The following is a 12,264-nucleotide window of genomic DNA, read 5'->3' on the forward strand; positions in this document are numbered from 1 at the left end:
CTACGATTACAAGTCTCCTCCACCACCACGAAAAAATAATGAAGACAAATCACCACCTCCACCACCACCAACAAAGAAGCCAGCCCGTTCACCACCACCACCACCAAAAAGGTATCCTCCAGTACCACTACCGGCACCAAGGAGGTCACCTCCTCCTCCAGTACCGAGACCAAGGCGGTCACCTCCTCCTCCAGTATCAGTACCGGGACCGAGACCAAGGAGGTCACCTCCTCCTCCAGTATCGGGACCAAGGCGGTCACCTCCTCCCCCAGTACCACTACCAGGGCCAAGGAGGTCGCCTCCTCCTCCAGTACCGGGACCAAGGAGATCACCTCCTCCTCCAGTACCGCTACCGGGACCAAGGAGATCACCTCCTCCTCCAGTACCACTACCAGGACCAAGGAGGTCGCCTCCTCCTCCGCCATCTCCTTACTACTATTAGGTCAATATACCTTATACTAAGTAAAGGTGAGCTTCTTATTCAAGAGATACAAAACTCAATGCATTACTCAAACAAATGCATCTATATCTCATAATGCATTTTACGTAAGCTGAAAATAAATGTTGGTTTTGCAGGTAAAATTTATAATAAAGCAAAAGAAGATCACATGGATCATTTGCTATCGTTCTTAAAGAAGGCCTCCTTCATCTGTTTTCTTCTATGACTTTCTAGTTGTTTCAACGTTTGGTTTTCATTTAGTGTGTCATTGATCAATAAAACTAAACCTCTTGTGTTTCTTCGTAGAAAAGCTCGAAATCTTCATGTTGTGAGACATGAAGGAAATATTATTTAAATGTGACTGTATTTGAAAGAATATATTAAAAGGATCAATTAGCTTATCTATCAAATTAATTTAAGTTTATATGTATCATCAAATAAATGAGATCAAGTATTATGAAAACGAGTATAGCTCAACGTAATTGGCATATATCTTCGATGTTGTATTCAAAAGAAAAAAAGAAAAAAGAGATCAAGTATTATTCAATGGTATTCGCAATGGGTAGCTAATTTATTTTTTCCATATTTGCATATATGATAATCCGGTTTGGATTTTGTAAATATGACAAATTATTTCCATATCTTATCCTGGGAGTAAAAACCACCCATTTATACCTAATATTTTTTGAAGTCATCTTTGATTTTGTTAAGATTGAAAGTCTGAAATGACTAATAGCTTGCTAACGTTAAAGAAAAAGGGAACCAATGAAGTTTGGTAACCCATGATTTTAGTCAAGTAGTTGTTAAAAAGATGTGAGTGTGTGGAAATTGAGTTATTTTTCTCAAAAGAAAAAAGTCAAAGTCGTAAATTCATCCATGCATCATTCATATCATATATGATTTGTTAAAAAAAAAATTGTTTTCCTTGAAAATGCTCTTGATAAAAAAAGGATCGAATGTTTTGAGATTTTCGATACATTTTTTATAAGGTTTACTCATATCACTCTTGTTTGTTAAGACCTTAGAGAGTCTTAAAACAACTATTGTAAGTCACTTGGAGGAAAAAAAATGAAAGAAATGAAAAGAAAATGTGAAAAAAGGAAAAACAAAAAATTGTGAAAAGAAAAAGAAATGAATGCCCTTCAATGTCATAAAAACTTTTTAAGTCTCAACCATTCTACATTTCTTCTTGAGAGATATTTTTTTCCAAGTTTTGTTGTTGGGTTAAATCCTTAACTCAAACCAACTTTTTCTTGACCCTCCTATTTCTTTTCATGTGTTAACCAGCAAACCATCAAAATTCATATTGGGGCAGAGATGTCTTTTGAGGTGAGAATCTAAAGCTGCTCACTCTGTAAAACCTCGAGCATAGCCCACTCTGAGCCTAGCTTACCTTGAGCTAGCCTACCAGATATGTGGTAAATATGAAAACTTTTTCAAGTCTCAACGATTCTACTTTCCTTTTTTAAAGATATTTTTTCCAAGCATTGTTGTTGGGCTAAATTCTTAACTCAAACCAACTTTATCTTGACCTTCCTATTTCTTCTCATGTGTTAACCAGCAAACCATCAAATTTCATACTGAGGCAAGGATGTCTTTTGAGGTGGGAATCCAAAGCTGCTCACTCTATAAAACCTCGAGCCTAGCTTACCATGAGCTAGCCTACCAGATATGTGGTAAATATGGTAAATGTTGAGAGTTTACCATTTACTTCGAAAAAAATTGCAAAAAAAAAAAAAAAAAAACACTTAGTCCGTCGCATACAATTTTTGTGATGAATATTCATATATGTCTGCCTACCATAAAAACCTTTCACTAGGCCTACCACATCCAATTATGTGATAAACTTTCAAAATTACCCACATAATATTCAGAACTTTAAAAGTAATAAAATAACATTGGACTCTTATGATTTACTTCTTCAGTTGTACTTGCTCAAAAATTTCCCTATTTTGACTTCCTTCTTTCACTTTCTATTTCATCTTGTTCTTCTAGCCCAATCCCTTGTCTCTTCTCTTCTTTTGAGTAAACAATGATTCCAAGATTGAGGATAGTAATTTTGAGAATTGGGAAGTTAGCGACCTGACAAATAGTCTCAAGATCTCAGTCTCTTTTTGGATGAGTTTCGCTTGAGAACAATTTCATCATGATACTAAAGCAACAACAACAGAGAAATAATTTAGAGCAACAGTTAGGATTGTAAAAGGTGATTTATGCATGATCGACGTTTTATATGTAAGCACCATATTTTGCTTGTAAGAAGAGTATGTTTGGCCAAAAAAAATTAAATAAAAAAAAGAAAAAAATATATATATATATATGAAATGTCTAACGTCATGACAAGTTTTAGTTCAATGACTCGGGCAATCAACATAGATTTACAAAAATAGGTCTTCTTTATAAATTTTCAAACTGGGGCAAAGTTGAGCAATGCTACGTCGGGGCAAACTTGTAATTGCATTATACAAAGCTTTAAGACAAAGGTCTGTTGGGTGTGTTGCCCTAATCTCGTAGTTTGTATTTATGTGAAAACAAATTTATATTCAATAAAGTTATGGTTTCTTGTTCAATCAATTAGATGTTGAATTTACTTCATTGCATTATCTAAATCCAATAAACTAAATATCCAAGGTTATTATCATGTAACCGGGACAGTATATATACTGGGTATATATTTGATATATCCTCGATATACAAGTGGATAATGTCTCGGGAATAACCTAAAGAGTCTATAGTATATGGATAAGGTTCGGTATCTAATCTTGGCAACACTATGGATACGACCTGTAACGACCCAGAATTTCCCACACACCTCTAGGTCACATTAACTACCCAACTAATAAAATTTAACCCCGACTACATCCTGCCAACTTCCTATGCAACAAACATATAAAATCAAGTTCCAATCCTCATCAATTTAGCGATAAATCAATTTCATAGAATAACATTCAACAACAGGATGTAGTCGGGGTTAAATTTTATTAGTTGGGTAGTTAATGTGACCTAGAGGTGTGCGGGAAATTCTGGATCGTTACAATTGGTATCAAAGCGGAGTTGTTTCTGTAGACTGTCCTAGAATCTAGTTCATCAGTGTACGGTCCTTGTCAGTCTCCTCGTCATCACCAGGTACGTTTTCGAGTTCTGGATGTTCGATCATGAATGTCTTACATTGCTTATGATTGAGATATTATTATTGACTGATACTAGATAGGTCAGTGTGTTTCTTTGATTCATTATGTAGACTTTGCTTGAATTTTGCACTTGTGTTGTGCCCCGGTTAGTGTGTTAATGACCTTGGTGCTCTGTTCTCTGTTCCTTTAGACAATGGCTTTTCAACGAAACACGAGAGCTCACAACTACGAGGATCCGAACCCTAGGGGTGAGGAAGCAGCGGATCCAAATGTTCCCCCGGCAGTTCCTGGAGGGGTAACACCCCCGGTCCCGCAGGCAGCACCTCAGGGAGTTCCCCAGGTGAATCCCCAGGTGGCGTTACTAGCTGAGGCATTGCAAGTATTGCTGGTTAATGCGAATGAAGCCGGTGGGGCTCAGGCGCAGCAGCCTCGTCCGGCACAGATTCAACAAGACGAGGTCCAGTTTATCAGGGATTTCAAACGCTTCGGACCACCCGTTTTCAACGGGGTGAGTGAGAGGCCTACTGCGGCCGAGGAATGGGTCAAGGAGTTGGAAGCCCTTTATGTGTATTTGGGATGCTCTGACGAATTCAAGGTCCGGGGAGTACTCTGAGTACTATTTCCCCGTGACTGTCAGGAACGAAAAATGGGCAGAGTTTCTCCGTCTCACTCAAGGGAGCCTAACTGTGGCCCAATACGAGAGGAAGTTCACTGAGTTGTCCCGTTTTGGAATGCAATATATTCCTACTGAACAATTAAAGATTGACAAGTTCATTGACGGTTTGCGTAGGGAGATCAAGGGGCTACTTGTTCTCAAGGAGCCAACTACTTATGCAGCAGCAGTCAGGTGTGCGTTTGTTATGGATAAATGTCTTGAGGAGCCTCAGTCTCAACAGGTGATGGGCTCCAGCTCGGGGGTCAAGAGGAAATTTGCATCGTTCTCCTCCAGTCAACCCTCGAGGGGACACCAGCAGCTTGTGCAAAGGCAGAATGTTTCTCCGGTGTGCCCCTCTTGTAAAAGGAGTCATGCTGGGCCGTGTTGGGCGGGAAAGAGAATATGTTACAGGTGTTAGAAGGAAGGACATTTTGCAAGGGAGTGTCCGATGACCGGCTCGAATACCCAAGCTTTAGGCCAGAGGATCCCTGCGATGGCGGCAACTCAAGGTGGAACCCATAGGGCGCGCGTCTTCGCTCTTACCAGGGGGGATGTTGAGCATGCCGAGGTGGTTGTCATAGGTACCTCCTCTTTGCGAGGGTTGAGCTGTGTGTATATGCTTGTGTTTTATTGCATGCGTGTTACTTTTGCAGGGACTGTTTTAGTACTCAGTATACCTGCTTACGCTTTATTTAGCTCGGGGTCTAGTCATTCTTTCATTGCTTCTACCTTTGTTCGGCATGCGGACCTAGAGCTAGAATCGTTAGGCTTTTTGTTGTCGGTATCCACTCCGTCAGGATCTGTGTTGGTCACTAGTCAAGTGGTGAAAGGAGGCCAGCTCTCTTTCGATGGTCAGACCGTGGAGGTGAAGTTAATTCAACTGGATATGCAGGATTTCGATGTGATACTAGGCATGGATTGGTTAGCTGCTAACCGGGCTAATATCGATTGCTTGAAGAAGGAAGTTAGCTTTCGCTTGCCCTCCGGACAAAACTTTACCTTTAAAGGAGTCAAGGCCGGGGTCCCGAGGGTGGTGTCAGCATTGAAGGCCAGCCATCTTCTCCAGCGTGGTGCCTGGGCCTATTTGGCTAGCGTTATGGATGCAAGGAAGGTTGTGTCGAGCATTGAGGCGGTTCGTGTAGTTAATGAGTTCACTGACGTGTTCCCTGAGGACCTCCCCGACTTGCCTCCGTCCCGCGAAGTGGACTTTTGTATAGAGTTGCTGCCAGGGACGGCTCCCATCTCGAAAGCACCCTATCGAATGGCTCCGGTAGAGTTGAAAGGGCTGAAGCTACAGTTGGAAGAGTTACTCAACAAGGGTTTCATCCGCCCAAGCGTATCCCCTTGGGGTGCGCCCGTGCTCTTTGTTAAGAAGAAAGACGGTTCTGTGCGACTTTGTATAGATTACAGGGAACTAAAAAAAGTTACGGTTAAGAATAAGTATCCCCTACCACGCATTGATGACCTTTTTGATCAGCTTCAGGGGGCGAAGGTGTTCTCGAAGATAGACTTGCATTCGGGGTACCACCAGTTAAGGCTAAAGGAGGCCGACATCTCGAAGACAGCGTTCAGAACAAGGTATGGGCACTATGAGTTTGTTGTGATGTCTTTTGGACTCACAAATGCTCCGACAGCCTTTATGGATCTAATGAATCGGGTCTTTAAGGAGTATTTAGATTCTTTTGTCATTGTGTTCATCGATGACATCCTGATATACTCCAAGACTGAGCAGTGTCACGAGGAACATCTCAGACAGGTTTTGACTACATTACGGGGAAATAAGTTGTATGCAAAGTTTTCGAAGTGTGAGTTCTGGCTGGACAAAGTGGCTTACCTAGGACACATAGTCACTAGGGAGGGTATTGCAGTAGATCCCGCCAAAGTGGAGGCTGTTAGCAATTGGCCAAGACCTAGTTCCGTTACAGAGATTCGTAGTTTCCTCGGCTTGGCTGGTTATTACAGAAAGTTCATCCAGAATTTCTCTCGGATAGCGGCACCGTTGACGCAGTTGACTCGTAAGCATGCCACCTTCACTTGGAGCAGCGAGTGTGAGGAGACTTTCCAAGAACTGAAGAAGCGTTTGGTGTCTGCTCCGGTGTTAACCGTCCCCGACGGGACGGGAGGTTTGGTGGTTTACAGCGACGCCTCACGAAAGGGCTTGGGATGTGTGCTGATGCAACATGGGAAAGTTATAGCTTATGCTTCTCGGCAACTGAAGGCGCATGAGCTTAACTATCCCACTCATGATTTAGAATTAGCAGCAGTGGTCTTCACCTTAAGGTTGTGGAGGCACTACCTTTACGGAGAGAGAATTCAGGTCTTCACGGATCATCAGAGTTTGAATTACCTTTTCACTCAGAAGGAGCTTAACTTGAGACAGAGGCGGTGGTTAGAGTTGGTGAAGGACTATGATTGTGAGATTAGTTACCATCCGGTAAAGCAAACGTGGTGGCTGATGCTCTTAGTAGAAGGGCGGCAAGTGTGGCATCTCTGGTTGCGATCTGCAGTCCAATGCACAGCGAGTTGGAACGCTTGGAGGTAGAGCTGACGGTGGATGATGTCTCCGCGCTGTTGGCTCGACTCTCGGTGGAACCCAGTCTGAGGCAGAGGATCATTGTTGCCCAAAAGGAAGACCCTAGCTTGGCCAAAGGCTTTAGTATGGTGGGCCATGGGGATTTCACTCTCTTGGGTGAGGCAGCTTTGCTTTTTCGCGGAAGGTTGTGTGTGCCAAAAGATTATTCTTTGAGGAAGGACTTATTGGGAGAGGCACACAATACTCCCTACTCGGTCCATCCAGGAAGTACTAAAATGTACCAAGACCTCAAGAAACATTACTGGTGGCATAACATGAAGAGGGAAATAGCTCAGTTTGTTAGCAAGTGTTTGACTTGCCAACAGGTAAAGGCTTCAAGACAGAGACCTGCTGGATTGCTGCAACCTTTGAGCATACCAATCTGGAAGTGGGACGATGTGGCTATGGACTTCATTACAGGACTACCAAGGACGGTTAAGGGATTCACTGTGATTTGGGTAGTTGTAGATCGTTTAACCAAGTCTGCTCACTTTATTCCCGGCAAGGCCACGTATACAGTAGAAAAATGGGCGGAACTGTATTTACAGGAAATTGTCAGGCTACATGGTATACCGGTATCCATAGTGTCCGATCGAGACCCGCGTTTCACCTCGACTTTTTGGCGGAGTCTACACAAGTCCTTGGGCACTAAGTTGGACTTTAGCACGGCGTTTCACCCCCAAACCGATGGTCAGACGGAGCGTGTGAACCAGGTTTTGGAGGACATGCTCAGAGCTTGCATGTTAGACTTTGGTAGTAGTTGGGACAAGTACCTCTACCTAATAGAGTTCGCTTATAATAACAGTTTTGAGGCCACGATTGGGATGGCCCCATACGAGGCACTGTATGGGAAGGAGTGTCGGTCTCCGGTTAATTGGGGCGAAGTCAGAGAAAGAGTTCTCTTGGGACCGGATTTGGTGCAGGCGACTAACAACGCCATTCAAAAGATCAGGGGAAGGATGCAAGTCGCACAGAGCCATCAAAAGAGTTATGCGGACGTCAGGCGTAGGGAGCTCGAGTTTGTGGTAGGTGAACGGGTGTTTCTTCGTGTGGCACCCGTAAAGGGGATTTTACGATTTTGGAAGAAGGGCAAGCTCAGCCCAAGGTTCATTGGGCCTTTTGAAATTTTGGAACGGATCGACCCAGTCGCGTATAGGTTGGCCTTGCCACCATCGTTGGCAGCGGTTCACAATGTGTTTCACGTGTCTATGCTGAGGAAGTATATTCATGACCCTTCGCACATCTTGGACCCCGAACCATTGCAACTGGATGAGTCCTTGTGCTACGAAGAGGTACCCGTCAAAGTTTTGGCAAGAGAAACCAAGTTGTTGAGGAACCGGACGATTCGCTTGGTTAAGGTTTTATGGAGAAACCACCAAGTGGAAGAAGCTACTTGGGAGCGGGAGGACGATATCAAGGCGAGGTACCCTGAACTGCTAAAACAGTCAACTCTCGGGGACGAAAGTTTTTTAAGGAGGGAAGTCTGTAACGCCCCGAGTCCCTCAGGTTAGTTGGTCTCGAAACAGGAGATTTTTCATTTAATATTAAAGTGATTGTTAATTAAATTATCTATATTTATCGGACTCTAAAAATCCAATTAAATTAATATTTACCGAACTTTTGTATGTTGGGTCTTGTTTTAAGGGAATGGACTCCTTCTTCTTTGGGTTTGGATGATTAGGTTTTCATTGAGGGAAAATTTGTTTTAAAACAAAACAAAAGGAAAGAATAAAAAAAAAGAAAATGTAAAATAAAACAAAACAAAAAGGAACCCTAACATTTCTTCTTCTTCTTTCTTCTTTTCTTCCTTTTCTTCTTCCCCATTCCTAGCCTAGCCGCCGCCCACCCTTCTCCTTCTTGTTCTCCGGCGAAGCAGCATGGCAGCAGCGAGTTCTTCTCCGACGAACGACGGCGTTCAACCGACGGCAGCGCACGTGGTAGCAGCAAACTCCGACATCCCTCTCTACGGCGGTGCGACAAGACCCACGCGTTTTTAGCCCCCTTTCCCTTCACTTTTCCGGAGACGCTTCCTCAGATCTGCGGCGACGGCACCGGCAACACGCTCACGAACCCGACCACGCCTCCACGAGCAGTGACGCTCCTCGGACCCAGCCGGCGGCGGCGCTCGACGAACCAACGGTGACAGCGCACAGCGGCTCCGGCGGCGCGAGCTTCACCCTCGGGTGTTCCATTGTAGCTACGGTCAGCCCAGATCAGACGATTTCGTGGCGGCGTGGTATCTCGAGAAGCAGCAGCAGCGTCAGGCGTCGATTCGTGGTGAGATTTTCGGCGGCCTTGTCGATAGCAGCGGTGCAGTCGAGCAGATTCGACGTGTTCTGCAGCACCCACACTGCCAGATCTGCGATATATTCCTCCCCGACTCTTGAAGTAGCAGCAGCTCGAGCGGACCCGACATCCTCTAGCGACAGCGACGTGTTTTTCCCCTCCGACGACCTCGAACCTCATGGTCAGCACCCGAGCAGAAGTAGTTCGCGACGATTTCTTCGTTCTGTTATGTTCTGGCATTGACCCACACCCGTTCGAAGCCGATTTGCAAGACCCACCTCCCTCGGCATCGATTCGACGTCGACCCACTCCTAACCCAAGTTGTTTTAGTGTGAGTTAGTAGGTAACGACTCTACCTAAACTCGGTTTCATTTATAACTAAATGTTTCTGATGGGCTACTAACGTCGAGATCGTGCTCTTTTTGTAGTAGGAAGTGTTCAACAAGCTTAGGAGCTTTAGGACATTTGTTCGTAAGTAGCACGGGGGCGGGTGTGTGTGTTGTTGTGTGCTAATAGAAATCGTTCTTGCTAATTTTACATTATAAACATGTTTTCTCTTATTATTTTAATTGTTGGACAGGTTTTTGAGGTCGATGCTGTTATTGTAACTTGCTGTTATTTTATATATGGGATATGTATATGACTGGTATCCATGTTTGTTGTCTGCAACTTTAGAAACTTACTGATATTGTATGGTTGGAAGTGATTAGGAGTTGTTATGTTGTGAAAAACATGTTATGTGAAGTATGTCATAGGGTTGTTTGTTGAAACTTTTGTGTGCTCTATGTTGTGAGCAGGTTGGTTGTTGTCAAATTTTGTGTTTTTGAGATCTGTGATGCATTGAAATCATACTAGTGGTTGTGTTGTGGATGGACGATGTGGTGGTTGGTGTTTTTAGGGAATTAGTACTGAAATCTTGGTTGGAAGCTAGAAATGATATGTGGAGTTTTGGAAGTTATGAAGTGAATAGGTGAGTATCAGGGCCTCGGGTATAAATGGTCGGGGGCTGATACGTCACTAATTGGGTATCGAGGCCTCGGGTATAAATGGTCGAGGGTTGATACGCCAATATTGGATAAAGATGAGCGTCGAGGCCTCGGGTATAAATGGTCGGGGGTCGATGCGAGGAGTCTATCGAAAGGAGAACTATTGGGGCATTGGGTATAAATGGTCAAGGACCAATAGATTGTAAGACATCGAGGCCTCGGGTATAAGTGGTCGAGGGTCGATGCAGAGTTCAAGGCCTCGGGTATAAATGGTCGAGGGCCGATGCTGCAGGGTCGGGGCTCTGGGTATAAATGGTCAAGGGCCGACTCTATTTGAAGGAGATAGCTGTGGAAGGGTATGATAACTGAGATAAGCTTAGAGGTACTGGTAATATTAGGGAGACTAGAGCTTGGATGTTAACATGTTTCCTAGTTGTGGTTCTCACTAATATGTTACGAAATGCGTATATGTTTAAATGCATAATGTATTGAAAAGCATGATTATGAATGTTTCTTGATATAGTTGAGCATGACGTGTGTGTGTGTTGGTGAGGGCTACTTACGGAGTATATTTATATACTCACCCCCCCTCTATAATGATTGTTTCAGGAGAAGGATTCATGGGTGACCATGGTGATGGGACGGAGGAGACATGACGAGTGAGGACTATAGGCTGCTTAGTTGCTCCTGTTTAGTTTAAGTCATTTGTTAAGGCCTTATGTTATGGCCAATAGACGATTTATTTGTATTTGAATAATTGAGAGATTTTTCCCTTGTTGTTAGTTTCACTTCGGGATAGGGGTCTATTTGAGTTTTATTCCATTTATTTAGATTCATATAGATTGAGAAATAAACTTGCCTCGTGAAGTGGTTCACGAATGTTGTTGAATGTTATTCTATGAGATTGATTTATCGCTAAATTGATGAGGATTGGAACTTGATTTTATATGTTTGTTGCATAGGAAGTTGGCAGGATGTAGTCGGGGTTAAATTTTATTAGTTGGGTAGTTAATGTGACCTAGAGGTGTGCGGGAAATTCTGGGTCGTTACACGACCCACTTTGTAAATGTTCCAAACGACTTGATCCAGGTTGTTCGTGTAGAGACATGCGAGTAGGGGTATCCTATACAATGAGTTTGTATAAGATCGGATTATGAAATAGTCAATCTTTAGATGTAACATCGTTGAATAATAGATTGCTATTTCATAGGATGATCAAACAACTCATTCTCAATCCTGAGTGAGTTATGGACTCCTGCTCGTGAGTGCGCGTTCTTTGATCTGTATGGGTGAGAGTGGTACGAGTCGCTGACTCAACATTCCTATCATTTGGGGACGAGACCGAGTGAGGAGTTGGAAACATAACCTTACAAAATAGAATTCACTCCTCCCTGAGGGGAGTAGATGAGTCTTCCCTTTAATGCTGACTCTAGAACTTGAACAAGAGACTCCACCCTCTCACTGCCCCGAGAGGGACTTCCGGTTATTGGTCAGACTATAACCAGGTTGTTCATGAGAGGATCAGCGGTACTTAAGGTACAAGATGTAACACAGGGATAAAACGGTAATTTGACCCATCTGTGGTTACGAACACTCGTGAAGGATTGACTTGTCGTTAATGGTCAATATCCATGGATACAGAAATATTCTTTAGTAAAAAGAGCTGTGGGTTTTTGGTGGAGTAACTTGTAGTTAACGTATGTTGATTAAGGTGGTTAATGAGTTTAACCAATTAATCTGGTAACGTTAGAGCTTCTGATCAATAGGTTCATTAGGTCCCTTTGCAAGCTTGTAAAAGGTAATTAAGAACATTAAGTCTTGGAAGGAACTTGAATTGTTCAAATTTAATTAAAGGGAATTTGAGTTAATTATGTATGAAACAATTTAATATAATGTATGATGATATACTATAAAACTATATATTATGAGAGAATAATGTGAATAGAATTCATATTAAAACTATAGGTTAAAGTTTAATGTGAATTAGATTCATATTAAATACTCTGAGTTATGATACAAATTTATATTTGAATATGATTCAAATATCATTTGATTTAATTAAATATGATTTAATTTAATTTAATTAATTAAATAAATAAATAAGTTGAATTATTAATTAAATTAAAATAGTTTTAATTTAATTTATTTATTAAATTAAATATAATTTAAATAAATATATATTAAATATGTTAATT

At 42.4% G+C, this 12,264-nt stretch overlaps 1 long non-coding RNA gene and 1 other non-coding gene across 2 annotated transcripts; both read left to right on the forward strand.

Moving 5' to 3' along the window:
- The first annotated feature begins 331 nt into the window (after positions 1 to 331).
- On the forward strand, positions 332 to 863 carry LOC111013507 (uncharacterized). Its single transcript, XR_015788939.1, has 2 exons — positions 332 to 468; positions 577 to 863. It is a non-coding gene; the product is annotated as an uncharacterized LOC111013507 (transcript).
- Positions 864 to 8,542: 7,679 nt separating this feature from the next.
- On the forward strand, positions 8,543 to 11,103 carry LOC148208114 (uncharacterized). Its single transcript, XR_015788967.1, has 3 exons — positions 8,543 to 9,426; positions 9,512 to 9,554; positions 10,679 to 11,103. It is a non-coding gene; the product is annotated as an uncharacterized LOC148208114 (long non-coding RNA).
- Positions 11,104 to 12,264: the final 1,161 nt, after the last annotated feature.

The sequence above is a fragment of the Momordica charantia genome (assembly GCF_013281855.1).
Source record: "Momordica charantia cultivar OHB3-1 chromosome 11 unlocalized genomic scaffold, Mcharantia_2.0 BLBB01000011.1, whole genome shotgun sequence".
Classification (NCBI taxonomy): domain Eukaryota; kingdom Viridiplantae; phylum Streptophyta; class Magnoliopsida; order Cucurbitales; family Cucurbitaceae; genus Momordica; species Momordica charantia.